General features: G+C 38.3%; 1 protein-coding gene and 1 long non-coding RNA gene across 29 annotated transcripts in view; one reads left to right on the top strand and one right to left on the bottom strand.

Annotated features, from left to right (window-relative positions):
* The window catches only part of LOC105479944 (zinc finger protein 438), a 179878-nt gene that overhangs the window by 77553 nt on the left and 76736 nt on the right, over window positions 1–25589 (top strand). For 20 of the 25 annotated variants that reach the window (XM_071070271.1, XM_071070262.1, XM_011738302.3 and 17 more), the window contains one exon: window positions 7472–7548. The gene's annotated coding sequence lies outside the window, so the exon portion shown is untranslated. Of the gene's footprint in view, window positions 1–7471; window positions 7549–8243; window positions 17094–24288; window positions 25570–25589 lie in introns of those variants that run through there. The other 5 variants (XM_071070274.1, XM_011738308.3, XM_071070273.1 and 2 more) reach the window with 3 other exon arrangements.
* Window positions 282–8637, bottom strand: LOC105479946 (uncharacterized). Of its 4 annotated transcripts, none has more exons than XR_011608158.1 (5): window positions 8531–8637; window positions 6121–6268; window positions 2757–2871; window positions 1181–1386; window positions 282–455 (listed from the first exon to the last, which is right to left on the bottom strand). It is a non-coding gene; the product is annotated as an uncharacterized lncRNA (long non-coding RNA). The 4 variants fall into 4 exon arrangements; XR_011608159.1 differs by having other exon boundaries at window positions 6112–6268; XR_011608160.1 differs by having other exon boundaries at window positions 6121–6265; window positions 8531–8629.

Genomic DNA, 25589 nt, shown 5'->3' on the forward strand with positions numbered 1-25589 from the left:
ATTTCACTAACAGTATTCCCTCTTTTATATTTCATCACTTATCTCACATTGGTATTTTTTATGTTGTGTTTGAAAATCACTGCTATAGAGTACCATAAAGGGTCTTAATTTTGTATTTGTAATCCCACTCTTGCTTCAATCATGAGAAAGTGACTAAATAACTGTGTTAAATGAACTGAAGGAGAGCCTGAGCATGAATCCTTTGGCTTGATTATCTATGTACAATAGTTTAGTAAGACGAAAATGGTTGGTTATAATTGCAATGATTTAGTTGGAGTATATTGTGTTTGGAAAATTGTTTGTTTTATAATATCTCAGAGAAAATTGGCCTCTCAGAAATAATTTTACTGTATAATGAACTTTGCAAATTGCTTCTGCAAAATCACTAGGTTCAGGCTTCTGCTTTCAGTTAGGTTGTAGAAGGTGGTAGTGGGACATTGTGGCTTCTGGAACAACTAAAAGAAAAAACAAATTACAAAAATCAACGTTGTAATAATATGTTACTACCTAATAAAATGCCCCAATATTCAGTGGTGTGAAACAAGTCTCATTTAGCTCATGGGTCTATGGGTTGAAAATTCAGGCAGGTGCCAGCTTGGTGATTTTTGATTGCATGTCTCGTTGACTGAGATCATTGGGTGGTATTCTGCTCGTGGATGGAATGCTCTGGAGGATTCAAGGTACATATATACTGGGTCCCTGGGCAGAGGTGGAAGGCTAAGTCTACATGACCTTCTAGCATGGTAGTCTTAGCATAGTTAGACCTCTAATTATTGTGGCTTGGGGCTTCTAGAGAGAATTTTCCTGGAGATAGAAAGTGGACGCTGCCAGTGTCTTAAAGCCTAAAACTGAAAAATGGTACCATATCACTTCCACTATGTTCTGTTGGTCAAAGGAGTCACAGAGTCCTCTCAGTTTTAGTGAGAGAAGTCATAGGCATGACCTTTCAATGGAAGAAGTATCAAAACATTTGTGGCCATCTTTAATCTGCCACAGTCCACTATCCGGTCACAAATGATTCAGTCTCTTCCTGTGTTCCTTATATACTCACCCACTTCCAAGAATCCCAAAATTCCTTTCCAACTCTTCTTTACCCCGAATCTTAAAGTTCAAGAACTTGTTATTTCCAACAAGTATACTGCTCAGGAATCTCCTCAGGTGTAGCTGAAGAGACACTTACCCAACAATACAATGAAGAAGCAGTCATAGAATAGCTGCAGTAAACATTTCCATCCACAAATAGGGAAACAGGAGACATATAGCTTCACTGGTCCATAGAAATTTTGATATCCTGATGTTAGTTCTTTTATTAGGCTATTCTTGCCTCCTGATAATGATTCTCCCTGGCTCCAGGTTTTGCTCTCTCAATTTAGAGTCATCCTTTTTCTGTAAGAAATAGTCATTTTTTGCAACTGAGTAGCCTTTTCAGCCTTTCTGCCTGGAGAAATTTGAGAGTCCAAAAGCCTGTTTTCATTTTGCACTATCTCTGTCCCTTTCAGCGCAAGCTGATGTAATATTTTTTAAAACTTTATGGGTTTCCTGTGTATCAAATTGTAGCCCACTCCATTAATCAGAGGCCCACCCACATTTATTTTAGAGAGGCATTTTTTTTCTTTCACACTGAGTCGAGGTATTTTGAAACAACACCCATAATATTCCTATGAACTTTTCTGTCTATTTAAGAGTCCAAAGTGCACATCATCAAGATTCTTGGAGGCCTTTTGCCTTACAACAGAATCTAAGTGTCATACTCTTAAGATTCTTAGAACCAAACTAGATTCTTAGAACCAAACTAGATACGATTTTAGTTTTTCTGTCTCAATAAGGTACTTTACAGCCATGCTGTAGAGATTTTTAATCCTGAAATCATGTTTTACTGGTAGTAGGCCCCAAGTCTTAATGGTAATTCTGTAACTCTGAAGCTTTTTCTTACTTTTCTCTCTAGAGATAATGGGGATGAGAAACTGTTTAGTTTTGAAAAGATCAAGTCCTGGTTCTTTAAAAATTTTCCTCCAAATTCTACTTGAAAATGAAACAGTTCTTTCATCAGTTTGTGTATGCATAACTTATAGGTAGCTAAAAGAGACCACCACTTTCAACCTTTTGCCTAGAAATCTTCTTAGCCAAGTGTACCACTTTATGGGGATATATTTTTTCTTTTTCTTTTTTTTTTTTTTTTTTTTGAGACAGAGTCTCACATTGTTGCTTGGGCTGGAGTGCAGTGGTGCGATCTTGGCTCACTGCAACCTCCGCCTCCCGGGTTCAAGCGATTCTGCTGCCTCAGCCTTCTGAGTAGCTGGGATTACAGGTGCCTGCCACCACGCCCAGCTAATTTTTTGTATTTTCAGTAGAGAAGGGGTTACACCATGTTGGCCAGGCTGGTCTCAAACTCCTGACCTTGTGATCCGCCCGCCTCGGCCTTCCAAAGTGCTGGGATTACGGGCGTGAGCCACCGCACCCAGCTTATTTTGTCTTTTCTATTTCATGTGAGGAACAGTGTTACTTCCCACTGCATAAGAAGAGTTGTTCCTCTATCCTCCATAAGGTTTTCATTAATGTTGTTCAAACCTTCACTAACAGTCTTCTTAAGTCACTTCCAGCTTCTGCTCACCTCTGGTCCCAAAACCAATGCCACATATTTTAAGATTTTATTACAGAATTCCACTTCCCTTTACTAGATTCTGTTATGGTTCTCTAATTCTGTGTAAGAAATTACCTAAACACATCCCCTTAAGACAACAGCCATTTTATTGTACCTCACAATTTGTGGGCCAGAGAAAAGGGCAGGCTCAGCCGGTGGTTATTCTTCTTCATGTAGCATCACCTGATATCACTTGGTGGCCTTCAACTCGAGAATGAGCTCAGTGGGGTCTGGAGGATTGAAGACAGCTGTAATCACATTTCTGGCACTTTGGCAAAGATAACCCAAAACCTAGTTTTATCTGAGACTGTCAACCCGAGGACCTGCATATAGCTTCTCTACTATAACGGTCCTACAGTAGTTAGACTATGATGATAGTAGCACAAAAGACAGGAAGGAGGAAATAGATAAATTTTATTATGAAGTTTTTATATTTTGTGTGTAAAGTGGTATAATATTTGAAGTTATGTTGTGGCAGGTTAAATGTGCATATTTTAAACATGAGAGCAATCACTAAAACTACAAAGATGCAAGTATATTTATAATAGGCCAGTAGTGGAGATAAAATGGAAAACTAAAAAATATTCTATTTCAAATATGGCAGAAAAAAAGGGAAAAGGGAACAAGAACAGATTGGGACAAATAGAAAATAACAAGGTAATTCATTCAAATCCAACCATATAAATAATTACATTAAGTTTAAATGATCTAAATATTCTAAAGACAGCAATCATCAGGCTGGATAAAGTAGCGAGACCTAACTATACTGTCTACAAAATATTCCCTTCAAATATATACAAAGCGGTTAAAAGTAAAATAATCAAAAGAGATACCATGCAGATACTAATTATTAAGAAAACTGGAGGGAGGTATATTAATAGCCAATAAAATAAACTTCAAAACATGAGATAATACTAGCAGTATTGAGAAATATTTCATAATGATGTAAGAATCAATTAATTAAAAAGACATAATTTTAAATGTCTATAAGCCTAATAATAACAGAGCCTTAAAATACTTGAAGCAAAAATGGACAGAACAGAAAAGAGAAATAGATAAATCTATTACAGTTAGTTATCTCAACACTTCTCTTTCTCACTTTTCTTTCAATTGATAGAACAAGTAGGCAGAATGTCAGTAAAAAAAAAAAAAAGAGTCTGGAAGAGTACTAGGTGTAAAGTAGAAAAAATCAACATAACCAAAAGTTGTTTCTTTGAAAAGATTAACAAAAGTAATAAACCCCTACTGAGAAAAAAAAATGAAAGTTCAAATTAACAATATAAGAATAAACAGGAAACATTAATAGAGATCCAGGAAATATATAAGGGATAAGAAAATATTATGAACAATTTTATGTCAATACATTTGACAGTTTAATGAAATAAACAGATTCCTTGAAACAACTGTTTCTCCTCTTTAATATGACTAACTGCACTAACATTCTTATTCCATCTTCTCTTGAATTTGTTCCATTATTTAGCACTTTCCCTTGAAAAATACAACATAAAAATGACTCAAAAGAAGTAAAAAATCTCTGGGAGGCCGAGGTGGGCAGATCACGAGGTCAGGAGATTGAGACCATCCTGGCTTACAGGGTGAAACCTTATCTCTACTAAAAATACAGAAAGTTAGCCAGGCATGGTGGCAGGCGCCTGTAGTCCCAGCTACTTGGGAGGCTGAGGTAGGAGAATGGCATGAACCCAGGAGGCGGAGCTTGCAGTGAGCCAAGATCACGCCACTGCACTCCAACCTGGGCGACAGAAGTAAAAAATCTGAATACTGCTATATCTGTTAGAGGTATCGACTCCTTAATTAGAAATCTCCCCACCTCTAGTGGCATTCATCAACTAAATTGGGTCTCAGTATTAAGTCCTTGAGTGTGTCTAGAAATTTAAAATCACTGTAGCTGACGAGTTCTCCCCTCAACCCACCCCCCCCCCATAGTTTTCTTCATACTTTCCATTTATTTACTTTACATCCCTGTTGTTGGAGTTTGAAGGGACCAATTAATTATATCACTTTTTTATTCTTTCTTTTGAACTCTTTAAGAAGTAGACTTAAGATGAGAATGAAAATGTTAGTTTTGTTTATGGAGAAACTAGGTAAAAGAATACACCTAGCTTTGCATCTTGTCTTCCTACCCCTTCAAATTGGATAGACTTAACTTTTCCTGTAGTGTTTACTATGTAGATGACTGGACAATGTATTTGCATTTGGGCAAGCAAGTTCTGAGAGTCAGAGACTGATGACACATGTGGCCAGTCTTTTGCCCTTTCTCACCAAACAGATGTGTCAGAAAGAGGGAGAAAGGTTGGTGTTTTGTCACCTACAACTTAGATGACGTCCTAGTCTTATTATGGTCCATTTTTCCAAGCAGTCATGCCTTCCCAGTTCAGATGGAACCTACAGTTAGTCCACTGCTGACTTACTTTCAGTTCCTTATGTTGTTTGGACCTTATGCTCTATTGTGAACAAGTTTTATAACTTTGATCTTTTCTCATACCTGTTTTCCCTTCTCTTCCCTAGAAATTTAAACATGGCATTCAAAGGCTGTAATTTTTTTTTTTTTTTTTTTTTTTTTTTTTTTTTACCATCTCAAGAAAAAGCATGGCATTTTAAAAATCCTAGGTTTTAAAGGAGGCTTGATTTGTACCTTTGCTTACCAGTATCAATTCAAGGCTCGGCATGCCACCTTTGTTCATTAGTTCCTTTTCTTGTAACTCTTTCACTACCATCTCCCTTTTCTAATTCCTGTTACTGGTTGACTTCCAGGACAGTGCTCCAAATTCTTCAGTGGTGTCACCACCGGGCTTGAAAGTAATGTCAACCCATACCATGTGACTATAATCTGTTTCTCCAAATTCATATTTTTGAGTTTCTGATACTCAGAACTCACAGTGTTTTGCCAGCCAGAATTGTTTCAGTATCTTAAATACTGAAAGCCCCTCTTTTCTGTTTTCTTATTCTCTGGCAATTTTTTTCTTTTAAACTCTTAAATTCAAATATTTTTTTCTGTTCATATACTTTCTCTCCATCTCTTTTTCTCCATTCTCTGCCTCCCTTTCCCTCTTTCCCTCTGTCTCAATAGATGGTCTTGCGATTGGGTCTGAACTCCCTCAACTTTACTCCCTTACACACAAAATGTTTATATTCGTCACCCATCCTTTCCTCTATTTCTAACCGTAGAGAAACAACTGTTTCTCCTCTTTAACGTGATTAACTGCACTAAAGCTCTTGTTCCCATCTTCTCTTGAATTTGTTCCATTATTTAGCAATCTCCCTTATATTTCTTCCTGTTACTAGCATTAAAAATGGAAGAAAAAAAAAAAACCACCAACGATGAAAACCTTGTTAAAGATTCAGCTTCACTTTCAAAGTATGCCAGACTTCTTAGAAGACTAAAATTTATTGATTAATTCCACTTTTTCTCCTTTAAAAAAATTTGCCAATTATTGGAAGTCTTTGTTTACTTCTCTTGCCTTTCTGAAACGTATTCCGAAGGTTCCCAGTGACTGGTAAGTTCTTCTCAGTTCTTCTGCCCTGAAAAGACAGGACTGGGCATGTTCTTCTTTTGCTCTTCTTTCGTGACTTCATTGATAGATATCCATATTTTGTGGAAGGCCCCTTCTGAAATAAATAAACCTTTTAGGAGATGTGCAAACTGTTCTATTGACTTAGTGCAGTAAATAAGACTACACGGATGATTCTGAAATGATACCTCCTTAGAGAAAATTTGTGTAAGATTTTTATTATAGGTTGGAGCTCCGAAGTTCTAGGACAGGTTATCAGAAATGAAGCGAGTCATTGGATTGGTTGATTTCTTAAGTTCATGGTTGATGTAAACAATGCATGGTTCTGATCGGAAAGAAAGGTCTATTGTGGCCTAAGAATCCTACGTTTGTAACCGTATAACTGAATGTTGGTGATGGTTTCAGATCTCAGTCTTGCATAATTGTTTAGGTGGTCATTATGCTTCTCATTTTCAAGTATATCTTCAGAGAATTTTAAACTTTTTACTTTTATTGCAGTTACTCTGATTTCTTCTCATCTTGACTACTGTAGTAACAAAATGGATCTTACTGCTTTTTGAATTTTCTCATGGTAACTTACACTTGAAAACCAGAGCCATCTTTTACAATACAAATTTGAATGTGTTTTCTGCCAAACACCCTTGATGTCTCTTTATATATAAATAAAGCCCCATGTACTGACTCTAGCATGCAGCTTCTTACAATATAATCTCAGCCCCAAATCCCAGTCCTTATAGATCTTCCCTCCCCATTTCCCTCTTTCTGTTTGTATTCAGTCCATAAGTCAGAGCCTTCCCACATTTTCCTTATAGTAATTAATGTACTCCAAAATCCCACAGTGCCTTGTGTCACTTGTAGCACTTACTACATCTACCTCAATATAGAGTTTTTCGTGTTTGCCTCTTATGGCGGTTTGTATTTCTTAAGGACAAGAACTGTCTCTTATTCAACTTCATGGCTCCCTGTTCCCTATGATACTGAGTAGGGCACAAATGCCAGCTAAATTTTAAATAATTCAGTTTAAATCAGGGTTAAATATCTAATAATATGTTTTCTAAAATTTTTAGGAGGTTGACATAAAAATAAGTGAAGACAATATATCTCCTATTTTAGAAGTCTTTGAGCACAGCTTGAGATTTTTATTTTAGATTCTCAAATTATACATGGTATCAGAACTGTAAATTTTATAGAACTTCATATAACTCTTTTATGGTCTTTCAGGTGCAATCATCTGATTGGCTTCTATAAGGTACCTAGAAATTCTTTTTAATTTTGTTATTTCCACTGCATTTGTTTTCAGATAGAAATGAATGCCATTTCCCATCCGGTACTGAAGTGTTAAAGTTAGAAGACATTTGCTAAGTCAAATCACTTCAGGTAAGTCTGCTTACATCTAGCTTGGTACCAGCTTAAGGTTTATTTAAAATGCAAAGAATTAAGTTCACTAACTTGGACATCTCAACTCTCAAATTTCTCAGCATATCTTCTAGTCACCTGGTATGTTGAATCACTGGTCTTGGGAAATAGTGGGAAAATGATTTCTTATTAAATTTCACATGTTTATAAAAATAAAATGTTCTGGCCAGGCGTGGTGGCTCACGCCTGTAATCCCAGCACTTTGGGAGGCTGAGGTGGGTGGATCACCTGAGGTCAGGAGTTCGAGACCAACCTGACCAACAAGGTGAAACCCCATCCCTACTAAAACTACAAAAATTAGCTGGGCATGGTGGCAGACATCTGTAGTCCCAGCTACTCTGGAGGCTGAAACAGGAGAATTGCACCACTGTACTCCAGCCTGGGCAACAGAGTGAGACTCCATATCAAAAAAATAAAATAAAATAAATTGTTCAGTTTTAAACTCATGGTGTTGTTTGTCTAAATGAGACTAACACATTAAAATCATCCTTGTATTTGTATCAAGTCTAGTTGAAAAGTCCTAAGTGCTAAACAATGCTTTTGTATTGTAGCTTTTATATATATATATAACTAAATATATATATATATATATTTAGTTTTTTAAGTCTTTATGCAACTTTTCTAAATTATTTATATGTTCTTATTTAAAGAAGTACTTTGTTAATTAACTAGCACTTGAACCTTAAATGTTTATTAACTATTTGTGTAAAAAAATCTTTGAAAGTTCATCTTAATCACCCTCAACTCTTACAGTGATCTCCTAATAATCTTTCTGTACTCATTCTGTCTTCCCCTGTCCTGTGTTCATTGTTAGATAAACCTGCATATAGAACCACTTTTAGTAATTTTAAAATGCTTTAATGGCTTCCAACTCCCTCTTGGATGGAATCTGTGTTCCTTTGCCTGGCATTCAAAGCCCCCCACCAAGGTCCTGAAAACATACCCTACTTGAGCCACCTGGGCTTTTCCTGTACTCTGAAGTCTCCTTGTTCTTCATGCATCTGTCTTGACTTGTACTGGCCTTCCTGCCTGTGACGTCCCCTGCTGCCCTGACACTGTTTCCTCTGCACATTGAAACCCTGTGCAAGCCTCTCTATGACATGTTCCCTGATTACTCCAGCTAGAAGCACTAGTTCTTTCTCTCTCTGCCAGTGTCATCTGATGTTTTGTTTGTGTCACTATTGTGGCATATTTTACCGTGCAGCTTTATTGTTTGTGTTTATGTTTGTCTTATCTCCCACCATACATTGTAAGAACTATAAAATCAAAGATCTTGTCTGATTTTTGTCTCCTACAGCTTTCACCATAGCCTTTAATAATGCTTAGTAAATATTTACGTAATAAGAGTGTGCTTGGCTTTTTCTCTCATCATTTCCTTTGTCTTTCATCCATATAAATGCATATATTCCATATTCTTGGCAACCATTCTTGTTCTGCACTCCTAGTTGCCATCTTACCCTAGGAAAATACTGACCCTAGTGCAGTTAACAAGATACAGTCAGTTCCTGACCGAAGAAATACACTGTATTCCAAAAGTTCAAGTCTAGTTCTGTTGTTTGGAATGCAGAATGCGTTTTTCCACAAAAACAATGTTATAAATAGTGGTTAGGTTCTCAGCCAGCCCTCCCAAGACTATTTAACTCACAAGTACCAGCACTCCTTTCACTATGGGCAGCCATGGTGTACAATGCTGTTTTGTGGAGAGATTGTAGCTCTGGATATGGAAATATATCTCCCATGCTCTAGGAACAGGACAGAAAGTTTCTGGGCAGGTTGAACAGTAGGAGAGTCTGAGCTGGGGCTCTGACAGTGTTGGCTACTCTACCATCAGAAGCTTCTTGGTTTTCAGTATTTACAGGAGAGACTTTTACCTATAGATTGCTGTTACTCTCATGTCACCTAAATGGAGGGCAAAGGGACACTTGCTCTTCTGATCTTTCCCACAGTTGATTAGGATGGTAAATAGGGTTTTCTCTATCCTTTCACATGAGTGGGTTGTTTGTAAGTCAGGTATTGACAGATCAGGGACTATTTTACTGCTTCCTCCTTTTGGATGTGATACAAACTTACGGGAATTGAATATATAAACATAGAAAATACTTCTATCTATAGGAAAAAAACACATTTACAGGTATCACCCCTGTATTTGACATCACATCAGTTTTTGTGGACAAGTGATTCTCATTTACATAAGCATAATAATGCTTCTGGTAAGAAAAACGTCAGTATGTACATAAACAACCCTCAAGGTTGACGGTTAAGGTTGTCAGGCTGTAAGAAAAAACACTTCATAAATTTCAGATAATTTAATTTATTCAGTCATAAGTATTGAGCACATGAGTGTCTACTTTACGCTTAATACTGTGGTCAATGCTAGGGGCTAGGAAGTGGGAACAAAAGATGTTATATAAAGTTTGCCTTCAGGCTGGCGCAGTGGCTCATGCCTCTAATCCCAGCACTTTGGGAGGCCGAGGTGGGCGGATCACGAGGTCAGGAGATCGAGACCATCCTGGCTAACACGGTGAAGCCCCATCTCTACTAAAATTACAAAAAATTAGCCTGGCGTGGTGGCAGGCACCTGTAGTCCCAGCTACTCAGGAGGCTGAGGCATGAGAATCACTTGAACCTGGGAGGCGGAGGTTGCACTGAGCCAAGATCTCACCACTGCACTCCAGCCTGGCAACAGAGTGAGACTCTAGCTCAAAAAAATAAATAAAGTTTGCCTTCCCTGGGAAGTCTGAAATATAGAGAGCATAATATTAAACATTCACATTGAAAACAATATGTGATTAATTGACATAAAATGCTTCATAAACATACAAAATGCCTTTTGGATTCTCAGAATGGAAATATTATATCCCTATGGTTGTAAGGATACTGGTGGGATTTCACTTAGTTTTAGAAGAATAGTACTAAAGCTAGGCCGGGCATGGTGGCTCAAGCCTGTAATCCCAGCACTTTGGGAGGCTGAGGCGGGCGGATCACCTGAGGTCAGGAGTTTGAGACCAGCCTGACCAATATAATGAAACCCCATCTCTACTAAAAATACAAAAATTAGCCAGGCATGGTGGCATGCTCCTGTAATCCCAGCTACTCAGGAGGCTGAGACAGGAGAATCACTTGAATCCAGGAGGCAGAGGTTACAGTGAGCCGAGATTGCACCATTGCACTCCAGCCTGGGCAACAAGAGTGAAACTCCATCTCAAAAAAAAAAAAGAAACAGCTAGAGAGGAAATGATATTCCAGGTTGGATTAACAGCATGAATAGGGGACTGGCAACACAAGCAAACAAAGCATTACTGAGTGGAGCAGAAGGGTTAATTCATGTTGGCTGAAACAATGGGAGGGCAGTGGGGAATTAGACCACTGGTTCAATCCTGGCAGTAGGTAAGAGTCATCCATAGATATTTTTAAAGATATTAACTCCCCAGATCTTAGCCCAGAACTAGTAAATAGAGTTTCAGGGTGTGGAACATAAGCCTGTTTATTTTTTAAAGCTCCCCTCATGGTTCTGATGTTCATCCACGGTTGAAAATCCTTGAATTAGAAGAATGGGCCAAACTTAGGAATACCATGAATGCCCTCCTGAGGAGTTGAGCCTCTGTCCCTCAAGCAGTGGGAAGACTGCAGAAGTTTCTGAGATGGGTGACAGGATCAGATTGGTGTTTGCCGAGATAAATGATTTGTCAGCTACATGTGAATGGAAGAGAAGTAAGAAACAGCTTGAATTAGAGCAGTGGTAGTGGTAATAAAGAGAAGAGCCACCTTTTTAAGTGTAGTTAGATGTGTGGGAGCTGGTGATGTCAGCCTTGACCTCAGCATGATCTGTTTTATAAACTGATTATACAACTTCATCCTCATTAATTTGATCTCTTTACTTATTCGGCCTGGCAACTTAAATAGTAATTTCAGTGAGTTTGCATTTAATGGAAGAAGACCATTGTCTACTCATGGACCCGTCTAACTCATAATAGTAAGTGAAGTTATGTGTATGAGGAATATGACCTTTAACATAATCATTATAAAGCATTTAATAACCTCCCACATATGCAATAACACAACCCCAGTCCTGCATGATTGTGCCAAGAGCCAGAATCACATGTATAAAGTAGTTATTAGCACGCAGTTCCCTGGCATTAAGTTGAAATTTGAAGAAATGTTCTAAATCATGTTATGTATTTTAATATTTTTAGCATTAAATTTGATAATTGCATAATTTTCTGATGTTAGACCCAAGCATGCCTCCGGACTCTAGCACCTTTTCTTAGTCTGAGTTTATGCTTCTCTTTGGCAAGGAGTGCAGCTCCTCACCCCACATTTGGGCCCATCCCCTGCTGATGTCAATCCATGAGCACCCCTGCCCTAGCCTCATCCAAAGGGATAACTGGGCCAGCAGAGAGGAGTTGTAAAGGAGTCAGAATTTCTCTTGTGGCACAGACACACAAAGGATCTTTGTGGCTCTTTTGCTTCTGGCCCAAGAGGAACATGATAGCTGCTAAGGTATACACACTGAGGAGTCCCAAGTCTCACCACAGTTCATATCTCTTTGATGTGTTTAAATTTTTTTTATGTTTGGAGGCAATGAACCACATTAATTCAAGAGCAGAGAATAAGTTCAAAGCATAAAGTTTTGACATGGCCTGCCTCCTTTTAAAAAAAGCTCAACATCATAACTTTTAAAAACAATAACTTTCTTGCCAGTTCTTTAATAGTACACATGTGACAACAGTTTCTACCATGGTCTTTGTCCATGACAATGCATTTATTGTTGTTTTATCAGTATCTCCACATTCTGTGAGTTACATTTCCTTTTTTTTTTTTAAGATGAAATCTTGCTCTTGTCCCCCAGGCTGGGGTGCGATGGCATGATCTCGGCTCATTGCAACTTCCACCTTCTGGGTTCAAGTGATTCTCCTGCCTCAGCCTCTCGAGTAGCTGGGATTACAGGCGCCTGCCACCACGCCCAGCTAATTTTTGTATTTTTAGTAGAGACGGGGTTTCACCATGTGGGCCAGGCTGTTCTTGAACTCCTGACCTCAGGTGATCCACCCGCCTCGGCCTCCCAAATTTCTGGGATTATAGGCGTGAGCCACCACGCCCGGCCGAGTTGCATTTCTAATAGCTATTTAGAGTTCTGCTAATCACCCAATTGTTTAACCAGAGAGTGGGTGGTTTACTTAGATTTGAGGGATTCTGTAGTAGAGAGGGAGGAAAAGGGGGGTAATATTTATCAAGTGCCCACTCTGTGCCATGTTCTTTACATGTGTTTTTCCACTTTAACTCCATTTTACAAATGAGCAAATGGGGCTTTAGAGATTTAAAAAAATTTATCCGAAGTCAAAAGTCGAGTTGGCTATAGAAACTGGATTTGATTACAGGTCTGGCTGTCTGACTGTCTAATCATCCTGGTCTTATAAATCTTCATGGCTTTTATGTGTGGGGTAAGATCAGTGAACTCAGAATTAGGAGGTTTGAGTACAGGCTTCACCTCTTCTATAGTTTGGATGTTTGTCCCTCTGATATGGTTTGGCTGTGTCCCCACCCAAATCTCATCTTGAATTGTAATTCTCATAATTTCCACATGTCTGAGGAGAGACCTGGTGGGAGGTGATTGGATCATGGGGGCAGTTCCCCCATGCTGTTCTCATGATAGTGAGTGAGTTCTCACAAGATCTGATGGTTTTATAAGGGGCTCTCCTCTCCTCGCTCCTCATGCTTTTTCTTGCTTGCCACCATGTAAGATGTGCCTGCTTCCTTTTGCCATGATCATAAGTTTCCTGAGGCCTCTCTAGCCATGTGGAAGTGTGAATCAATTAAACCGTTTTTCCTTATAACTTAACCAGTCTCTGGTATTTCTTTATAGAGATGTGAGAACAGACTAATACACTTTCCAAATGTCATGTTAAAATTTGATCCCCATGTTTGAGGTGAGACCTCATGGGAGGTGTTTGAGTCATGGGGGCGGATCCCTCATGAATGTCTTGGTGCCCTCCTTGCTCTGTTAGTTTCCATCAAGAGCTATTAAAAAGAACCTGGCACTTCCTCCCCTCTTGCTTCCTCTCTTGCTATGTGATCTCTGCACTTGTGGCTCTCCTTTGCCTCCGGCCATTAGTGGAAACAACCTGAGGCCCTCACCAGAAGCCAAACGAATGCTGGAACTGTATGCCTCCTGTATAGCCTGCAGAACCATGAGCCAAAGAAGCCCTTTTTTCTTTATAAATCACCCAGCCTGACATATTTATAGCAACACTAAATGGACTGAGGCAACCTTGTCACTAACAACCTTGAACAAGTTATTTAACATCACTGAGCTTGAGTTTCCTCATATGTAATATGGAGATAAAACCTGCTTTACCAACCATTTGGGGTTGTGGTGAGAATGATAAGCTAGGGAGTTTCCAAATGATTTCATAGGTATAAAAACCAATAGAAATTTCAGAGATGTTTAATTCAAGCAAAACACAACAACATTGAAGCAAAACACAACAAAAACAATAAAGATTAAATGAGATGATTTGGACATGTTTTATGGTATTTTACTTCTTAGCGTTGCTCTACAAACGTGCTAAAAATAATGTTGGTCAGATTTGTAAATTCTAGACACTGTGGTGTTCCAAGCTGTCTCACTGTGCATTTAATACCTCACTGTAGTAGAGAGTGTCTTGGCAACATATCAAGTACCTGTTTTCACTTGCCAGAAGCAATCATTAGTTTCTATACCATAGCAAATAGGTCTGAACTCTGGTAGATACTGAATAAATGTTTATAGCCAATGAGGCTACTAACTAGCGATATGGCTTATTGGACTAGAGTTGATATTTACATTCTCAGAACAATTTTTCTTACATTTTTGAAGTTTTAGAACAAACCTGAGGAATAAAGACATTTTGTAAAACTTTTCACAAAACTGCTTTTCAAAAATGTTTGCAAGTTTCTGAACAACTTTTATAGGTTACAATATGGTGAATACTGAAAGACAGTTATGAGCTATTAATATCAACTTACAAATCCTTCAAGTATGTATATACAAGAGGTAAGAAGTTTGGGGAACTCAATAAATTGTAAGGATAGGGCTGTGAATGAAGTGACAGTGAGCCTGAGAAATATTAAAGTCATTTCCTAGCCTTACACAAAACCTTTACCCAGTTAAAGCTGTAAGTCTTTTTCTACATGGGACACCAACTGACGAGTAGAGGAGCAGTATCAGACTTCAGATACACACATGCAGATCAAGGAGAGCACACCCATTTGGTCTTGGATTCCTGAGTGTGTGCAACTCTTCTGCATCTGCCAACTCAGTATATCCCAAAGAGGGTTCCCCTGTCCTCAAGTACTGATTTCAGCATGGCTCCCAGTGCCCACACTGTGCCTGCTTTCTGCATCTGGTAGATGGAAAGCTGCAGTTGGGGCCAGGTCAAGTGAAGTGCAAGGGGCAGTAGACATGGAAAGCAAAGAAAACATACAACAGAGATTGCAAAAATCTGGACCTCTTGACAAGTTTGGTTCATAAATGTGTTTTGCGTAGCCTGCATAGCATGCATAATGTTTTTTATTTTATTTATTATTAATTTTACAGACAGGGTCTCACTCCGTCACCCAGGCTGAAGTACAGTGGCCTTATCATAATTCACTGTAGCCTTGAACTGCCTGGCTCAAGCCACGCTCCCACCTCAGCCTCCTGAGTTACTGGAATTACAGGTGCAAGTCACGATGCCTGGCTCTTTTGTTTTTAAAGCATAAATAGCTTGTTAACAGGTATTATTTTAACTAGTAACTGATATAATTTGTTGTTAACTAATTTAATGCACAAATCCAGATTTCTGCATTCTCTTGGAAACTGGCAACTTTGATCCTGCTCTTGCATGTGGCAGTAACCAGCTAGAGCTAAGTAGAAGCTGCCTCTATTAGATGGGAGGCTGTGCTTTTACATTATAGGTTGTAACCTATAACACACCTGGCTGTTGTTTTTCTTTAAACAGAATTTAGAGGAAAGTTTAAATGTTACTCATACCACCATCTGTGTTAAAATTGGAAATAGCAAGTTGATTGGATGACATATTTTAATGCAAGTGAGAGATGGTATTAATTTTCTAGGACTGCATAAGCAAGTACTACAAACTGGATGGCTTTAAATGACAGCAATTTATTCTCTTACAGTTCTAAAGGCTAGAAATCTAAAGTCAGGGTGTTGGCAGGACCATGTTCCCTCAGAGGCTCATGGGGAAGATTCTGCCTTGCCTCTTCTGGCTTCTGGTAGCCCCAGGCATTCCTTGCCTTGTGGTAGCATAATGCCAGTTTGATTCCATCTTCTCATGGCTGTCTTCCCTCTGTGTGTGTCTACATCCAAATTTTCCTCCTCTTGTAAGGATACCAGTACATTGGATTAGGGCACACCCTAATCTGGTATGAACTCATTTTAACCTGATTATATCTGCAAAGACCCTATTTCCAAATAAGGTCATATTCACAGATACTGGGGGTTGGGACTTCAACATACCATTTTGGGGTACATAATTCAACCCATAACTGATGGCATATTTCTTTGTAGAGTACAGAGTAATGGTTAAGGGCAGGGTGCCTTGAGGCAGAGTGCCTGCATTCAAATTCACAACCTATTTGCTGTGTGATCTTGGGTGAGCTGATTACCCAATACCTCAGTGCTCTCATCTATACATGGGATAGTGGCACAATCCTGTAAGGTTATTATAGAATTGCAGTAAGGACAAAATAAGTTAACATACATAAAGCACTTATTACATTGCCTGGCACATACTATATGCTCAATAAACTGAACTGTGGTTATTATTAGCTCTTACTCATATATAATTTAAATGTATGCAAAGAGTACCAGTGCCAAAAACTATTATTTAAGATAGCATTATGAAACAAACCATGGAAAAACCAGGGATAGTAGGTAGAATTGTTGCATGAAAAAATAAAGAGAGACTAGAATTTTAATATGTTTTTTTTTTTTTTTTTAATGCATGCAACTGTAATACTTTAAAAATGTTAGCATGCTCACTCTTTTAGATTACCTGCCTGGCCCTTATATGCACTTGAAGCTAACTGAAGACCCGAAGAACTTCACACCCAGAAGCTTAGATATTACCTGTTGGGTTGTTGAGCACAATGGCCTGTAGATAATAGGGAAGTTACTCCAGGGACAGTGTCCAAGGAACACTGACTTCTAAAGAAACCTTCCTACATATGTCCTTGGGAGCACGTTATTACCGTCTACCTTCTCCTTATAAATCTTTAGATTAAAATTATCCTGGTCCCGAGTCTCTGGGTCAGAGATTGAGACTGAATAATTCTTTGAATTTAAATTATACATTTCCTCCCAAGGGAACAAATATTTTAAGGTGTATTATTTCATTTTTCCACATAGACTTTACATAAAATAATTCTACAACTTGATCTTTATTAAGAATCTGAGACCTCTGATAGAGAAGATACAAAAAATTGGCAAGAATGTTCGAAGTACCTGGAAGAAAACTGTTCAGTAGGTTAGTGACTATTGGATTTTTAGTACTATAAAATATACATACACTTCATTCTCAAAGATACTGCTACCTTGAATACATGAATATTTAACTAAAGTCAAAGTATTTGACCTAAATGGTGAAAGGGACACATGTGCGAACTTTATTTCTGATTTGCGATTTTATTTGAATAAAAAAAGTTAGGGTATTTAATTTGGGGCAAAGAAGTGTTATTTCTGTTGTTCAAGTATTAGTGATTGGAACATTTAGATTCAATGATGTGTTCATCAGGACTGCTTCAGTTGCAAAGGAAAGAAAGCCAGCTCAAACTAGTTTATGAAAAAAAAGAAACTTGATTGTTTCTGTAACTATGGTTTCCGGAGGTGCATCTGGCTTCAGGCATGGTTTCAGCCAGGAACTCAGATGATCTCATTTGGACTCCTTTTCTTCTGCTGGTTTCTTTATTTGTCATTTTTCAGACAGGCATGGTCAGTAAGATGACCACTAGCAGCTCAAGATGATTGTCCATCTAGTTTAGCAATCTCAACAGAAAGAGAACCTGTCACACCAAATGTCTAGCTACCTGCCTCAGAGAAGATGTGGATTGACTCTCTTTGATCTCATGTGTCACTGTGGCCTGGGAATGGGGTATACTGGTGGGCCAGCCTTGGTATGTTTTCCCAGTGCTCCAGTAGAGGGGCATAGCCCAGTGAGTGCAGGCCCCATGAGGGTCTCATGGAGTAGGAGAGGCTTTCTCCAAAAGAACCAGAAGAGAAATGGGAATGTGTGCTTAGCAGACCAAAAGTGTCATGACTTCAAACCATTAAAAATGGTACATGAAGTCATTCAGATTGCAGTTTCTGGTTTTAAGAAAGAACTATCTGCTTTTTTTTTTTTTTTTTTTAAGTCTCTGTCTGTCACCAGGCTGGAGTGCAGTGGCATGATCGTGGCTTATTACAGCCTCTGCCTCCTGGATTCAAGCGATTTCCCTGCCTCAGCCTCCTGAGTAACTGGGACTATAGGTGCTTGCCACCATGCCTGGCTAATTTTTTTTTTTTTTTAGTAGAGATGGGGTTTCACCATATTGGTCAGGATGGTCTTGATCTCCCAACCTTGTGATCTGCCCACCTTGGCCTCCCAAAGTGCTGGGATTACAGGCATAAACCACCGCGTCCAGCCACCATCTGCTTTCTTCTATTAAAATCTTAGCATAAAACAAAGGAAATAGAAACAAAAATTCCAACTCTTTTTGTCAGAGGTAGGTTTCATCAGTTACCTTAAACCATAAAATCTGAAACAGAAAGTATATGATACCATCACTTAGTACCAGAAGGGAAAAACCAAAGCACCTGCAGAGGAGATGACAGTGATATCAGGAGGTTGAAAGGGAGGCATGGTGCTAAAAACAGATGATCAGCTGAAAGTCTGTAAAAGGACCAGCTGAACTCCCAGGTCTTTACCTCACCCCAACTGGACAGCAATGTTCCCCAAATCCATGAGAAGAGGGGTTTGTTCTCTGAAACTACAGAGAATCTAGACCAGGACTTGGTGACAGTGGAGGGTAGAGTTAACTGAAAGTCAGGTCTGATCTTAGAGCAGCAGGAAAAACAAATGTCATATGCAAAGTGCTTTGAAGAAAAACAAATAAGACTTTTAAATATCAGTACTCAAATTGATAGCAGGGTTTACAGAATGTTTGCTTTTTTTTTTTTTTTTTTTTTTTTTTTTTTGTCCAAACATGTTGTGATTTGAAGTGACAAAGTTTGGGTCGTATTCTCTTTGAATGTTTGGCTCTTATATTTATGTTTATAAACAAGTATACCACTGGATCATGATAAATAACAAAGTTTCAACGTAGAATGTTAGTTTTTGTCTTCTCTTTCATCAATGAAGAAGACAGAATACTGAATGTTATTTTCTTCTGAAAGTTAGAGGAGACATCAAAAGTTGAAATTTAGCAGACATGTTTTTCAGGTTTTAATTACTAGAAAAAATATTTTTAGGATTCAATGACTGTTATTGACTATGTAACAAATAAAATGTTATTATGGTACTTTCAGATTAAAAGTCTATTCCAAATTGCATTTTGGTTTTTCGGATGTTCTAAATTCTGGTGTGTAAATATTATAAAAGTATTGAAATTTGGAAGTGAGTGGAGTTCCCTCCCTTCTCTTTGGGTTAGTTTCTAAAACTTAATGAAATGGAAAGCAAGTGTCTTTTCACGCTGAAAAAAAGGTTACATTTTATTCCTTATTGTACTGAGACCGGAATAAAAAAGATAAATCAGAAATAAGAGTGCCAGAATTTTTTCTTGCCAATATAAATTTTTAGAATTATGCTGAGTTGCTTTTGCTATAAAAACTGGACCAACTAGTCTATTATGGATATTTTGTAGAGAATTTCTGTACTTTTTTTTTTGGCTCAGTGAGGTCAAGAATTTTAAATTAGAATTACAGAACTAGAAGGCATCCTCTTATCACAAATGAAAGAACTGAAGTCCTGAGAAGTCATGATTTATCCAGGATCACACAGTTAATGGTGAAGGTTGGATGAAATGAGAGCCTCCTGGCCATCAGTTCAGTGATCTTTGTAAAAGACCCTTCTGGTTTAGTTTAACCATCACTTTACGTGCAGTGTCTGTAATTTATTGCATTAGGCCAGTTAGCACATTCTAAGTTTGCGTTTAATCTGCTAAAACTAAGGGAACATCTAGGATTAGGAATACTGACAGTGATAAAAATCATGGATGGCAGGAAGCATGTTGAAGAATCTTTAGCTAGGGTGGGAAGTGTTCCTTCATTAGCCTCTGATCCTGCTGTCTGGGAGGAACTTCTTTGTTTATTGTTCTCAGGACCTCATTCTGCCTTCTGGAAGGTTCTTCCTTGCCCATTTTCCTCCAAGGTCACATATATGTAGACATCACAGAACATGCCCTTTGTGGAGACTGTATAGCCTTTGTTTCCTTCTTTCTGTTCTTGAAATTCAGGGAGCTTGAGCATTGTTTTAAGGATCAAAGAGTCAAAGGCTTATAGGTATCACTTGAGGGGGTTTTGGCAATGCCATTCCTCCGAAACTGAGATGGCTTTTGACCTATCTTGTAGTTATTATCATGTGCTAACATTAGAGTGACTGCATGGACCAGGCTGGCAAGGGCAGTCTTAACTGATATCTCTTGTCTTGACACATTACGTAATGATGTTCTCTTCCACTCTCAAAACTACCCCAGTTTAGACAACGTGTGTTATGATCACTCTAGCCAATAAGCACACCAAAAATTCCCAAGTCTAATATAGTTCTTTGTTTCCTTATTTTTATTCTCTCTCAACTTGCTGGGGAGTCTTTTATGGCCATCGGAAATGGGTTTTGTGGAAAATTAACCTACTTAACTTGATTTGCAGCAAGGCTGAGTCCCTCTGTTTGCCTGAGAAAATATAATGGGCCAGTTTTTTTCAGTCTTTTTCAGTCTTCTTTTTTACCATATGAAATCCAGAAGCAGTCAGCTCCTCTAATCCTGGGAGCCCCCCAAATTTCTGAGTTTTCTATTTCCATTCATTTCTGCTCTCAAATCTGTCAGTGCTTGCCTGTGCACATTTCTTTCTTATAATCTTTGATAAGTGCAACAAGTAGTACTGCGTTAATCTTTTTTTTTTTTTTTTTTTTGAGACAGAGTCTCACTCTGTCGCTTAGGCTGGAGTACAGTGGCATAATCTCAGCTCACTGCAACCTCTGCTCTCCTGGTTCCAGTGATTCTCCTGCCTCAGACTCCCCAGTAGCTGGAACGACAGGCACCCGCCACCACGCCCGGATAATTTTTGTATTTTTAGTAGAGACGGGGTTTCACCATATTGGCCAGGCTGGTCTCAAACTCCTGACCTTGTGATCCACTCGCCTTGGCCTCCCAAAGTACTGAGATTACAGGCGTGAGCCACTGCACCTGGCCATACTTTGTTATGCTAATATTGTTCATCTCTTTTTTCCATAGACATAGGCTTGGTAGACACTTGTTCTGCTCTTGAAGTTGTATCAGGCATTTTTTTAAATGGAGCTATAACTTACATACAGTAAACTCACAACTCTTAAGTGTTGAGTTCAGCCAGTTTTGACAGTTATGTACATCCATGTAACTACTACCCAAAATACGATATCAAACATTTCCATTGCCCAAGATGGATGTCCATTTCTAGTTAATTGCCTACTTTAAACCTCTGGGGGCAACCACTTTTTCTCTTCAATCACCAAGGATTGGTTTTGGCAAGCAGTATTTTTAATAAGTGTTTTATGACTGTGTGACATAAGTACCTTTCTATCTTTTTCTCAGTTTCTTCATCTCCTGCTGTTTGGCTGCTAAGCAGTCACCATATATTTTAGTTTTTTTAAAGTCAGCATCTCCCTCAAAAATACCATCTTTTTGTGGTAGGAAAAGCCAGCTATTAAGATAAATGTACCCCACTTGTATAATAGCTTAAATCCAGTTAAAAGTGCATTTATTGCTAATGAAGCAGTGCATTAAAATCATTCTTGATTATTTGGTGACCTTCCATAATGTGGGCCTTGGAGTCCTCTAGCAGCTGGGAAAGAGAGCATGAACATACCTTGCCTGCTTCTGAGGGACCTTAACCTGGAAGTTGGCATTCAGTCATTCTCACTGACATTCTTTTGGGGAGAGCTACTCACAAGGCCACATCTGATACAAGGTTGGAAAGGCTTGGAAAGGGTAAAATTTGACTGGCAACCAATTCCCAGTGACAGCTCCCACACTGTAAAGGGGATAGCAAAGTTTGGACAGGTTAATACGATAACTTTTATTTTGTTTTAATAAAATAATACTATATTGCATCCCTTTTTTGTCTTCATGTTATTTCTTAGTCTTTGTATTATACATTCTTTTATCCTTTCTGGATAAACATTTTCAGTATTTGAAACTTTAAAAACAGTATTGTTATCTCTGTGGTAGAAATGTTCAAAGCAAAAGCAAGTAATCTTCCCTAGATTATTCTGTGAAATTAAAATTAGTTCTGGATATCAACAGATATAATCTGACTCTTAAAAGACAAAGCTGCCCGGTATCACCATTTCTGTTCAATATTGTGTCAGAGATCCTAGCCAGCAGAGTAAGTCAGGGTTGGGGGTGATGGGTGGGGGACAACTACAAGAAAAGATGTAGGAATGGAAAAGGAGAAAAACACTGTCATTATTAAAATGACTTAATTGTCTGTATAGAAAGATCCTAGAACTCGACAGTTAAATTCTTAAAATTAGAGAGTTTAGCAAAGTTTTAAAATGTAAAGTCAACATAGGAAAGCCAGTTGTATTTCTATAGACCAGCAGCAACAACAAAACAGAAAATTAAAAACCACTTTATTTTGAAATAATTAACATCCTACATAGCTGTAGTATATTTATGAAAACTAAGAAATTAACATTTATATACTGATGTTAACTAAACTACAACTTTTATTTTGATTTTTCCAGTTTTACTACCGATACTCTCTTTTCGTTGCAGGATCTAACCCAGGATACCACATTGCATTTGGTAGCCTTGTCTCTTAACCAATTTAAGGCAGTTTCTTGATCTCTTCTTGTCTTTCAGGGATTTGATACTTTTGAAGAATAGTGGTCAGGTCTTTTGTAGAAAGGATATCAATTTGAGTTTGGTGTTTTCTCATTATTATCTCACATCATATCAGGCAGTAAATGTTATCAATATTGAAACCCACCCAGTTGGCCCATAGATAGTTTTTTGGATAAACAGAAATCGACCCTTCTGGTCTTAAAGCTGGAAACATATTTAATTTATCTGAGTTCCTTTCTCAGGAAATGAACTTCAGACCTCTCAAAATAAGTATCAAAGAACTGAAACTCACCAGATCACCACATCCAAACACGGAGATGCTGGACCCCTCATTCATCATGATTGCTTCCTTGCCCCTCCAGAGTTCCTATTTTCTCACACATTATTACATTTCTTCCCTGGTATGTAAGCCCTTAGTTTTAGTCCCTCAGGGAGATGGATTTGAGACTGAGCTCCCATCTCCTTGGCTGTAGCACCTGATTAAAGCTTTCTTCCTTGGCATCTCTCATCGTCTCAGTCATTGACTGGCTGTACAGTGCAGCAGCAGGACCTAGACCAAACTTCTGGTGTTTCAGTAACAATATGACTGGTTACTGGTCATGCTAACCTTGATCACTTGGTTAAGATGGTATCTGCGGCCGGGCGCAGTGGCTCACGCCTGTAATCCCAGCACTTTGGGAGGCCGAGGCGGGCGGATCACAAGGTCAGGAGATCGAGACCACGGTGAAACCCCGTCTCTACTAAAAATACAAAAAATTAGCCGGGCGCAGTGGCGGGTGCCTGTAGTCCCAGCTACTCGGGAGGCTGAGGCAGGAGAATGGAGTGAACCCGGGAGGTGGAGCTTGCAGTGAGCCGAGATCGCGCCACTGCACTCCAGCCTGGGCGACAGAGCAAGACTCTGTCTCAAAAAAAAAAAAAAAAAAAAAAAAAAAAAAAAAAGATGGTATCTGCAAGATTTTTCCACAGTGAAGTTACTACAGAAATGTAATTTTTAAAAGATATAATTTACATAGCAACATACTTCAAATAACTTTTGAAGAAATCGAACAAGTAATGTCTAAGTCCTTTATTGAGAAGTTACAAACTTTTATTGAAAGACATTAATGGATTAGGAGATTTAATGTTGCAAAGATGTTAATTCTCTCTCATTGCACATAGAATCAAATCCCTAACAGATTTTGAGATTGTGTGATTACTATTAATATTATTATTTGGATGATACTTGACATTATAATTCTGAACTTACATGGAAGAGCAATCATCCCAGAATCACATACATATTCCTAAAGAAGGTGTTTTTCCTCCTATCAAGGAAGTGCTTTTGCTGCCTTTATATAATGACAATATAAAACTATAGTAGTTAATCCAGCATATGGTGTAAGGATATAGATTGGCAGATGAAAAGAATAGAAAATTTACAAACAGATCCACCTATATGTGGAAGCATGATTTATGACAAAACAGGTATTGAATATCAGTGGGGGAAAGGCTGCATATAGCTTTCAGTGTATGGTGCTGAGGCAATAGAGTGTCCATATGAAAAAGATGGAAAGTGGATTCTTACCTAATCATACACAAAATGGAAAAAGTTAAAATGTTATGTTAGTAATTATAGTTTAATTATAAAATCTAAAATTATGCATTTAGAAGCAGAACTCAGGAAAGAACTTGAAGAAGAAAATGAAACTGTCAAATGAAAACAACATTAGAAGGAGTACAGGAGAAAAAGATGATACAGGAAAAACAGTGAGGTCATGGAAATTAGACATGAGAGAGGTGAGCAAAGTCAAATATACATTTAAAAGAGTGACATAACACCTCAGCTTTAAAATGTCAGTGTTTACAATATGACAGAAACACTGCATCACTTATTAACTTTGCTCATCCTGCTGAGTTACATGCCAGAAATCATAATGTGATCTACAGATTATTTAACGATGTTTCTACTGACAACTCAATTACACTATCATTTGTAGAAAGCAAAGGACTGGAAATCACTTAACTTGGAGAGGGATGTGCTGTCACTTTCTCAGTTTGGGAAAATTTATCAAAAAGGCTTAACTGAGACTTATCAAATGACCGTTACACTTACTATTCTTTTACTTAGGGGCACCCTGTTTAACTTAACATACTTAGAAAGGATTGTTTAAAATTATTAATTCCTTTGTATACTTGGCAATGTACAATTTTTAGGCAGTGGTTTTTCTTTTTTTCTTTTTTTTGAGACAAAGTTTCTCTCTTGTTGCCCAGGCTGGATTGCAGTGGTGCAATCTCGGCACACTGCAACCTCCACCTCTCTGGTTCAAGTGATCCTCCTGCCTCAGACTCCCAAGTAGCTAGGATTATAGTCATCCGCCACCATACCTGGCTCATTTTTTGTGTTTCTTACATTTTTACATTTTTTGTATTTTACTAGAGAAGGGGTTTCACCATGTTGGCCAGGCTGGTCTCAAACTCCTGACCTCAGGTGATCCACCCGCCTCGGCCTCCCGAAGTGCTGGGATTACAGGCATGAGCCACTGCTCCTGGCTGACAGTGGTTTTTCTTAATTTATGCCTCAAATATATTTTTATCAAAACCTTGCAGCTATAAATGTAGATCACTCAATTTAGGGAAAATGGTTGCCATTTAATCTAATTGACAAAGCTGGTATTTATTTTCAAACTTATCTTTAAATCAGACATCCTTCTGTCAGTAAAAGTCCCACTTGATTTTTCATCTCAAATAAATATGTTAATATATGCCTCCATGACAACCATCACATGGCTGAATTCTAATTCTAATATAGATTAAGTAGATAAGGCACAGAGCCTTACCATGTGTTGCCTGGATACAGTAAGGTGCTGCTGCCTTCAGTGTTTCTTTGCTTTGGGCTCACTAAAGCCTCCAGAGAGATACGTCTTTAACACTAATAAGAGTATGGAAGAGGTAATCCCTATAAGTAAAAT

This window comes from Macaca nemestrina, chromosome 9 (genome assembly GCF_043159975.1).
Source record: "Macaca nemestrina isolate mMacNem1 chromosome 9, mMacNem.hap1, whole genome shotgun sequence".
NCBI classification, from domain to species: domain Eukaryota; kingdom Metazoa; phylum Chordata; class Mammalia; order Primates; family Cercopithecidae; genus Macaca; species Macaca nemestrina.